Source organism: Lygodium microphyllum, chromosome 22 (genome assembly GCF_053477565.2).
Source record: "Lygodium microphyllum isolate KBCC chromosome 22, Lygodium_microphyllum_v1.1.10, whole genome shotgun sequence".
Lineage (NCBI taxonomy): Eukaryota > Viridiplantae > Streptophyta > Polypodiopsida > Schizaeales > Lygodiaceae > Lygodium > Lygodium microphyllum.
This window is the reverse complement of record NC_141156.1, coordinates 118198366-118208814: the sequence shown is the minus strand read 5'-3', so window position 1 is coordinate 118208814 and position 10449 is coordinate 118198366.

The window sequence follows — 10449 nt, the reverse complement described above, 5'->3', positions numbered from 1 at the left end:
AGTAGTTGTATGGAAACTAGATACATCATGCTTGGAACATTACAAATGTTAATTAGCACTAGATTGCCATTAGACTAATTAGCATTTTTGTTACATTACACCTTAGAGTTCTAATTAGAACCTATGGGCATGTTACATACTCCTTATTAGCACTTGTTAGCATACTATATAATTCCAATCAATACATGCATTAATAACAAAAAGTGCTAATTAGCACTTGTAACCACACCACAGAGTGTTACTTAGCATGCTACATAGTGTAACTAAACGCTCCAAACTAGATATTACTATTTAACAACTTGGGCACATTGTATTGTATACATTTATTTAATAGCTATAGGCACACCATAAAGAGATAGCTAGCACATTCAAGAATGCTAAACTTGCACATGTAGGCATATTACATAGTATTAACTAGCACTTGTATGTATAGGGTAGACTAGTAAATAGTCATAGCACAAACTGATAAGTAGTACCTCATTAGGAGAAAAATAGCCCATTTTGGAGTCTATTAAGTCAAAGAGGAACAAGAGACACTCCAATCTGAGAGAGGTTAACACACTATGTAGAAAAATGTCTTTTTGAAAAAGGGGCTTTCTCTCCCTAGAGATGCCCAACAAGCTAACAATTTTGAGTCCACATATCTTAGTATCCTGAATGCTACCTTGAGCTATAAAAAAGAGATTATATCCGCATTTTTTGAGTATTACATCTATATTTTACTCTCTTCTTATTTAGCCTAAAATTTTCTTATAAAACACAATGTGTTGAAATCACCACCATGTTCAAAGTAGATCAAAACTTCATAAATGAGTTTTGAAACATTGAAATCAGACACTCAAAGGGTGAGAAAGTACCCAAAAAGCCCCCAATTCCCATCTAAGTGTCCAATTTCAATATAGTTGTTTTTTATTGTACACTAGGCCTATGGGGCCTTTTGGGTTGTTTATGGTCCTTGGGGTGCCCTTTATTGACTAAGTTGTCTAGGTTGTTTATGGTCCTTTAGATGCCCTTTAAGGACTAATTTGTTTAAAAACTTTAGGCATATAGCAATTTTACATATCCAAAGATGAAGTTAGAGATAATAAATTAAGTCCACTTCATCCAAAACAGTGTGCTTGTTGAATGGGAACTCAATGACTTTCATTTAAACATGATTCTCTTTTTCTTTCTTCTTTTCATGATCTTTGCAATGTTACATTGGCCCTCTTTTTCTTGGTTATTGTGTCATGTGTCAACACATAAGATATTCCAATGAGCATATTGCACAAGAAAAACTCCAATGAATGTGTAGCCTAATAAAGGTGTCTTTCTCTATCTAGAATGAGTTGGCTTTGAAGCTAAGAAAATAACAAAATCATATGTGTCTTCTGTTAGATTATGTATTAAGGGATAGGCCTACAAACATCTTCCTACTTAAGAGGTCTATTAGGTAGGGATCCATATATATTTCTTGCATAGTATGGTTATTGTCCCTTTGCTTGAAAATGTAGATACTATAATCAACTCTTAAAATATTGAGGCTCTCTATTGTTTTTTATGGATCCTTTTTTGCTATTCAAATGTTTGCAAATGATAGTGTGTATATGATTAAGGGAGATAATAAAGCATAGGGGATCTATTTGAATTGTATGATAGGTTCTCTATTGTTCCTACTTCAAAGGTCAGTGAGGAAAAGGCCAAGGCTCTTAAATTTAATTTAAAGTATAGGATGAGCTATTGCTATTGGATATCTTGGTTGACCTATTGCTATTGATATTACTCACAAAAGATTTCACTAACAAATGTAGAAAACCAATGAAAAAGTTTATCAATAGGGGATTCTTATTTCACTTTTTCTAGTAAAAGTAATGTCTAAAATAATTGAATCCCTCAATATTTTTCTTTTCACTATGTTCTCTTTCACATGTCCTTTTTGGATAAATTTGAAAGGACTTTCACATGGTTTATCTAATCTAGATATGAGCACCAGTCCTAGATTTTATTAACTAGAAAAGAATCACTTCTACCAAATAAGATTGTGTTTTGGAAATCCTCAATGTGTCCAACAATGTTAGAAATTCAAGAGAGACAAGAGGGCAAGGAGGTGGAGAAAGAGCATAGCAGTGTGCTCTATGCTATCTTCATCTTCATTATTCATCATCTATCTACCTTACAATCTAACACTACGACAGTGAAGATAATCTAGGTATCAATCCTAACCATAGGTCTAACCATGGTTGAGTTAATGACTCAACTTATTGACCACACATGACACACAGCTAAGCTACAGTTGGGCAGTCAGTAGAATAGAATGAGCTTGATGGTCAACACTCCCTCCCTCAAGCTCAAGAAAGACATTGTACCCCAAGCAGCTCTCTAAATTGACTAAACTTATCTATACCTAATGACTTGGTAAAGACATCAACTACTTGGACTTCAAGTTTGACATGCAAGAGATCTATCTTCCCTGCAAGTACCATCTCTCATATGAAGTGATAGTGTACTTCTATATGTTTTGTTTTGGCATTATACACTGGATTTGTAGCCAAAAGTACACTACCCATATTTTCACAATACAATGTAACTAGAACATACACCTACATACCCAAATATGTCAACAACTTTAGCAACCAAACAATCTCATAAGCTACTAATGGGGCATCATTATAATTTATCTCAGTACTAGAGAGTGCAACTATTGACTACTTCTTGCTAGTTTAGCTAATCATTCCACTACCAAGGCTAAATGCATATCCACTAGTAGACTGCTTCTATCATATGGAAAACCTATCCAAACTACATTAGTGTATCCCATGAGCATCAAGTGCTTCTCATTCTCAAAGAAGAGTCCATAGTCTATTGTAGCCTTGATGGATCCTACCATTTGCTTGTACATAGTAACATCTAAAATTGCAACTCTAATATTGACATCTATCTTAGTATTCTGATCTAGTGGAGTATCCAGAGGTTTGCAATCTATCATACCATATTTCTTCAGTATCTCAACTGCATACTATATTTGCTTTAGCCAAAGTCCATTGTTTGAATTCACAACCTCAATGCCTAGAAAAACTTCAATTCTCCCAAATCCTTTACATCAAATTCATTTTTCAATATAGCCATAACATTTTGTATCCCAGTGTCATCATCCCCTATAATCCCAAATTCATTGTCCAAGCTGTCAACAATTGGGTCTTATCATGAAGTCATCATCCCAGGAGCATCATCAAGAACTTTCTCTTTGCCTTTGCCTTCTACTTTATTTCTCCCCCTCATTGGCGTAGTGCTATCAATGGATGGTGATCCATGACTATGCAACATGCTAGTCCAAGGCAAAACACTTAGAGAGATACATCACCTGTAGGTCCAAGCATAGTAGACTCTGCTATGGAATAGCAAAAGATACATGATTTGAACAATGATCATGAGGAATAGTAGCAGTAGATGACCCATACCATGAAGCCAACTTATCAAAGATAACATATTTGCTAATTACCGTTTCCTTGGTAGATGGATCGCAACATTTTTAAGTCTTCCACTCATGGGCATAACCAATAAACAAACACTTCTATGCCTTGGGGTCCAACTTTTTCATCTTCTCATATGGAATGTATACATATGCAATGCAGCCAAAGACTTTCAGATGGGTTTATCATACAACCTTTAATAGTGTCATATCATGCATCCCTATAGTAGGAGCATGATTCAGCATATGCATAGCTATCACTACCACTTTATCCCAATAATACAATGGCATATTCTTTTCATTAAGCATCATACAACTAGTCTCCATAATAACTTTATCCTTTCTTTCTATTACTCCATTTTGTTGTAGAGTGTAGCTACAAGTAAGCTACCTATGAATGCCATTCTTTGTCAAGAATCTATCATATTCATCGGATACATATTCTGTCAAGAATCGTGTGGAGGGGGGACTTGCTTGAGCTACTGTGCCAAACACACACTGTATATAAGAGGAAGCTCACTCAAGAACACAAGAAGAGAGATGGAGGCGAAAAACATTTTCTTGTTGATTTCTTCTTCTTCTTCCACACACTATACAATGTACACAAAGTATAGATAAGAACAACATAAAGGAAAGTGGCCTACTAAGTCAAACAATGCATAACCGACTACACTAATCGACTGGCGCTATGTCTTTTCTAGCTATACGTAGGTGTAAAAAACTAAATATAATAAGTTAGTGGCCATGTGAGTATCATAATGACCACCAACATGCTAAGTGTAGATGTGCAGACCCATCTAGCCAGGTGGTCCATCATCAATGTCCGCACATGTTGAGCTTGCCATCTCAACACTCCCCCTCAAGCTCAACTCTATCTCTGCAACTCCAAGTAAGCTTTGGAACTTTCGAAGCTTCTCTGCACCCAATGCCTTTGTGAAAATGTCAGCTATCTGATCCTATGTGCTAACATATACCAAGTCAATCTCTCCTGCAAGCACCTTCTCTCTCACAAAGTGGTAGTGCATCTCAATGTGTTTTGTCCTAGCATGGAACACTAGATTCCTAGCTAGCTGTATGCTGCTCATGTTTTCACAATGAATGACAACTATACCATCTCCCTATACATCCAAATCACCTAATAACTTTTGCAACCATACCACCTCACATGCTGCCATAGCAGCACCTCTATACTCAGCCTCTGTACTCGATAAAGAAACTGTAGGTTGCTTTTTGCTGCTCCATGTAACTGCTGCACTACCAAGGGAAAACATGAATCCACTTGTAGATCTTCTTAGCCTCTGTACTCGAAAAAGCAACTGTAGGTTGCTTTTTGCTACTCCATGTAACTGCTGCACTACCAAGGGAAAACATGAATCCACTTGTAGATCTTCTGTCTGACATGCTGCCAGCCCAATCTACATCTGTGTATCCAAAGACATGTACATCCTTACCTGCCTCATAAAAAAGTCAATACTGTAAAGTGGACTTCATGTACCTCAATATACGTCTAACTGCATCCAAATGAGGCTTTCTAGGCATCTGCATAAACTGACTGACAAGGCCAACACCATAGCTCAAGTCTAGCCTTGTGATAGTCATGTAAATCAAACTCCCTACTATCCTCCTAAACATAGTAGGGTCTTCTATCTCATCTCCAACATCAGCACTCAACTTCACATTTTGTTCCAATGGTATTGAAAGAGGCTTACATGCTGTCATACCATACTTGGATAACATATCCAAGCCATACTGCCTTTGGGATAGCCATATACCATCATTACATCTGATCACCTCAATACCAAGAAAGTATCTCAACTCACCCAAATCTTTCATCTCAAACTTCTTCTTCAAGAAGTCCTTAACTTCAGCAATCCCATTGTCACCTTCACCGATAATAATCAAGTCTTCCGCATAGATGACTATGATGACCAAACCTACATCTCCCTTTCTCACATAAAGTGAGTGATCAGCATCAGAAATACAAAATCCAATATTGATAAGATACTCTCCAAACTTGTTAGACCATGCTCTAAGTGCTTGCTTCAGCCCATAGAGCGCCTTCTTTAACCTGCACACATATGTGGGATGCTCTAACTTCTCATAACCTGCTGGCTGCTCCATATACACTTCTTCTTGCAATTTACCATGCAAGAAGGCATTCTTAACATCCATTTGCTGCAAACTCCAACCTTTGACTGCTGCCAAGGCAATCACACACCTAACAGTTGCCATCCCAACAACTGGACTCAATGTCTCGTCATAATCTATGCCATATGTTTGAGCATAGCCTTTTGTAACTAGCCTAGCCTTATACCTGCTAACTGAACCGTCTGCATTATGCTTGATTTTGTAAACCCACTTACAACCAATAGCTTTCTTACCCTTAGGTAAGGGTACCAAATCCCAAGTCTTATTGGCTTCTAATGCAGCCATCTCCTCATTCATTGCTGCATCCCAATGAGCATGACCAACAGCATCCTCAAAACAAGTGGGCTCAACATCCTCAACTAGTTTCACCATATAAGAATAATGATGAGTTGCATAACCTTCAAAACCAAATCTTTTAACAGGGTATCTGACCCTGCTAGATCTGCGTTGTCAAAGGCTTTTTTGTTCCAGGCATAAAACATGGAGTTCTTATGTTTGCAAAAGAACTTCATTAGGATCCACATAAGAAACTTTCATACATAATTCAGTCATTATTCCCTTACATTTGTCTTAGATGTCATTTAATCTCATAAATTCCTTTGTAACTTGACATGCAATTTTCAGTTTTTATCAAGAAAAATGGCAATGATAGTGTATATGAGGACCTTCAACTTGATCAACAAGTGGTAATTGATAGTTTATAGGTTATGTCACATTGGTTTATGAAGTTCATTAGCTTGGAAGATCCAACTTTTGTCAAGAGCACTCCAAAGTTGACTAGGTCCACAAGTGACATGGAGTAATAGTTGGAAAGGACTTATATGACTTGTGTATGATCTATATGAACTCTTTTTTGTGTGGAAGAAGGAGAGGAGTCCAACCCACATTTTGCGGCACATTTTTCAGCCTGCACACCTGTGGAAGATGGAGGGAGAGTTGAAGACTATGGTGAATGCTCCAAAGCATGCGAACACAAAGCAAATTGAAGATCAAGAGAAGATACAAACAAAGAAGATAAGAGTCCTTTGGCCCCATCCATTTGGTAACGTGGAAATGAGTTGTATGACACTCCATGAAAGGGAAAAACAAAGATAAAGTATTCAGCCTGCTCTTATGAGCTTCTTCTTCCATTCTCTTACCATATTCGTGTACCATTGAAGCCCTTCTTGTGCCCAAGTACTTGAGTTACTTTGGGGTAAGTCAAGAGGTGATTTTTGCCAATGTATGGGCTGAATAGGCTCTCCCAAAACTTTCATAACATGGTAGCCATTAAAACTCATTCATTTGAAGGGGTTTCTTAAAATCTAATCACTTCCTTGTGTAGACAATGCTCCCGAAACAATAGGACATTGGTTGAGATTGTAATGAGAGACTTTCCCATGAGTTTGTATACATTTTTGAGTCAAGTTTGAGGGCTGGAAATTACTGTTTTAATGCAGGGCTGAAGTACATTTGTGGTTCTATTGATGCATTTTTATCATCCTTTGGACTCTATGTCAGTTGTAATGAGTTCTATCTCTCTATACCTTGTATCTTGAAGTCTCAATACATGTATCTTCATGAAATGGAGGGCATTAGAGCTTGAATTTGTTGTAGGAAATGGAACAAAATCTGATATAGATCTATGCATAAACTTCATGGTTATTGAGGTAATCGGATCCAAGTTTATTATGGTAAACTTGTATGACACGGCTATGTAAGATATTGGTTACTCTCTGTCTCATCTACTCTCTCCATAACCCGAGAATCCATCAAACCCCATCTTCAACAGAATGGTTTTTAAACTTGACCAAATATCTAGAATATCTACAGCCAGTTCTAGTGGTCATAAAATCAGTATCTATAATAGTTTCAGGCTCAAGGATTTCAGTTTCATCATCTAGCAAAGGAGGGTTTTCATAGACAGGGTGTACGGGTAATTGACCTGTAAAGGGTTGTAATAAACTAATATGAAAGGTGTTGTGGATTTTCCAATGTTGTGGTAGTTCTAGTTTAAATGCATTGTCATTGATTTTGTGTATGATCTTGAATGTCCATAAAATCTAGGTGCTAATTTCACTACTGGGTGTTTATCTACACTTTGTAATCTTCATTTTTCTATACGTAACCAAACATAATCATCTACTTTAAAATTCATAGCATGTCCTTTCTTATTTGCTTGTTTTGTATATGATTGCTGGGCTTTGGCAATCATGTCTTTAACTTCATCAAAAATAGTGGCATGCATGTTAGCAATATCATCAGCAGTTTGAATTTTGTTTGATAATGATGTAACAAGTGTCGGCAATCTATATCCATAAATAACTTCAAATGGTGCTTTCTTTGTAGCTGTATGTGGTGTATTATTATATGTAAACTAAAGTAGATGTAGATATGTATCCCATGTATGTGGTTTTGAAATGGTGTAAGCACACAAAAGATCTAAAATAGTACTGTTAGTAGCTTCTATTTGACCGTTTGTTTCAAGATGAAATGCAGATGAAAAATCAATATTTGTTCCTAAGTTAGCAAATAAAGTAATCCAAAAATTATTACAGAATCTAGAATCACGATCAAAAATAATAACTTTTGGTAAACCATGGTTAGTAAAAACAGTTTTCAAAAACATTTGAGCAGCTTAAGATGCAGTTAAAGTTTTCTTGCATGGAATAAAATATACTTGTTTGCTAAACCTGTCTACAACAATCCAAATCATATCATGGTTAGCTTTAGTGTTAGGTAAACTAGTGATAAAATCCATTGAAATTTGTTCCCATGGTCGTGATGGAATAGATAATGGCATTAATAAACCATATTGTTTACCATGGTGTCTTTTAACTCGTTAACAAACTGAACATTCAGATACAAAGTTAGATACATCAGTGTCCATATGTGGCCAATAAAAATCTTTAGTCAATGTATGCAAAGTAGATATAATACCTCTATGACCTTGATATGGAGGACAATGAATTTCATTCAAAACAAATGATCGAAATGGAACTGTCACACATAATTTTTTTTCATCAAACATGAATCCATTATTGTAAAACAGTGAATCAATAGGAATCCAATTATTTGCAACTAGTTTATTCCAATCAGCTTGAAAAGTAGGATCCTGATGATAAGTATATTTCATAAGGATAAGGAAATCAAATGATATCACATAAATATTATGAATTGTCGGTCTTCTACTCAAAGCGTCAGCTACAACATTCTCTTTTCCTGGTTGATATTGTATAAAGGGATGAAAACTTTGAATAAAAACTGCCCATTTAATGTGTCTGTCAGATATTTGTGGTTGACCAAGGAGATGTCTAATGCTTTATTGGTCAATTTTGATCATAAATTCAGATCCCATTAAATAATGTTTCCATTGACATAAGGCTTGTACTACAGCTAGTAATTCTTTATCATATGTAGAATATTTAAGTTTAGATGGTTTGAGTTTACAGCTAGAGTAGGCTATGGGATGATTATCTTGCATAAGGACGGCTCCTATTCCAGATCCACTAGTGTCAGTAACTACTAAGAAGAATGATCTATTGAAATCAGGTAGTTGTAATACAAGAGCATGGATTAAAGCATGTTTCAATAAATCAAAGGATTTTTGTTGATTATCAGACCAGTTATACACAATACCTTTTTTTAAAAGTTTAGTCAAAGGTAATGCAAGTAATGAAAAATTCCTCACAAACTTTTTGTAAAAACTAGCAAGACCTAGAAAAGAATGTAACTCATGCACATTTTTGGGTATGGGCCAATTTAAAATTGCTTCTATCTTTTTAGGGTCAACTTTAATACCTTCTGATGAAACAATATGTTCTAGATATTCAATTTCTGTTTGAAAGAATTCGCTCTTTTCTGGATTAGTATATAATTAATTGTCTTTTAACAACTTAAAAACTAAAGACAAATGTTCATAATGCTCATTCTCGTTTTTACTAAATACTAATATATCATCAAAGAATACTATAACACAATACTGATGTTTCAAAAATATAAGATTCATCATACAACTAAATGTAGCTGGTGCATTAGTTAAACCAAAAGGTATAACTAGAAATTCATAGTGCCCAAATTGTGTTCTAAATGCAGTTTTGAATATATCAGATTTATCAAATCTTACTTGATGATAGCCAGATTTAAGATCTATCTTACTGAATATGGCAGATCCTTGTAGTTTATCCATAAGATCATCTATCCTAGAAATCGGATATCTATTCTTAACAGTAATTTTATTTAGGGCACGATAATCAATGCACATGCGATAAGTATTATTCTTCTTTTTCACTAATAAAAAAGGTGCACCAAATGGAGAACTACTAGGTCTAATTAATCCTCTGTTAAGCAATTCTTCTATTTGATTTTGAATTTCTTTCTGTTCAATTTGGTTATGTCTATATGGTGCTTTGCATGGTGGTTGTGTTCCAGGAATTAAATCTATTTTGTGATCTTTAGGACGTGAAGGTGGTAGTCCAGGTGGTAAATCAACAGCAAAACAATCTTGAAATTGGGCAAGAAATTGTGTATGCCTACGATGCATTTGTTTTTCTTTAGCTTGAATTTCATTCACCCATATTAAATAAGGTTTGCTACTTTTACGTAATGCACGTTTAGCCTGAGTATGAGTAAGCAGTGGGTGGAAAATTATTGGAGGCGTGCATACCATGCAATATGATTTGTTTTCCTTGAAAATAAATTTTAATTGAATGCGTAGAATAATCTATGTCAGGATTGTATTGATGACGCCAAAGCATTCCTAAGATAATGTCACTAGACTGCAAAGGTACAACTAGGAAATTTCTTCGTTCAGTATATTCATCAATTTTAATTTCTAAATTATGCACCTCTTGTGTTCCATTATATCTCGTACC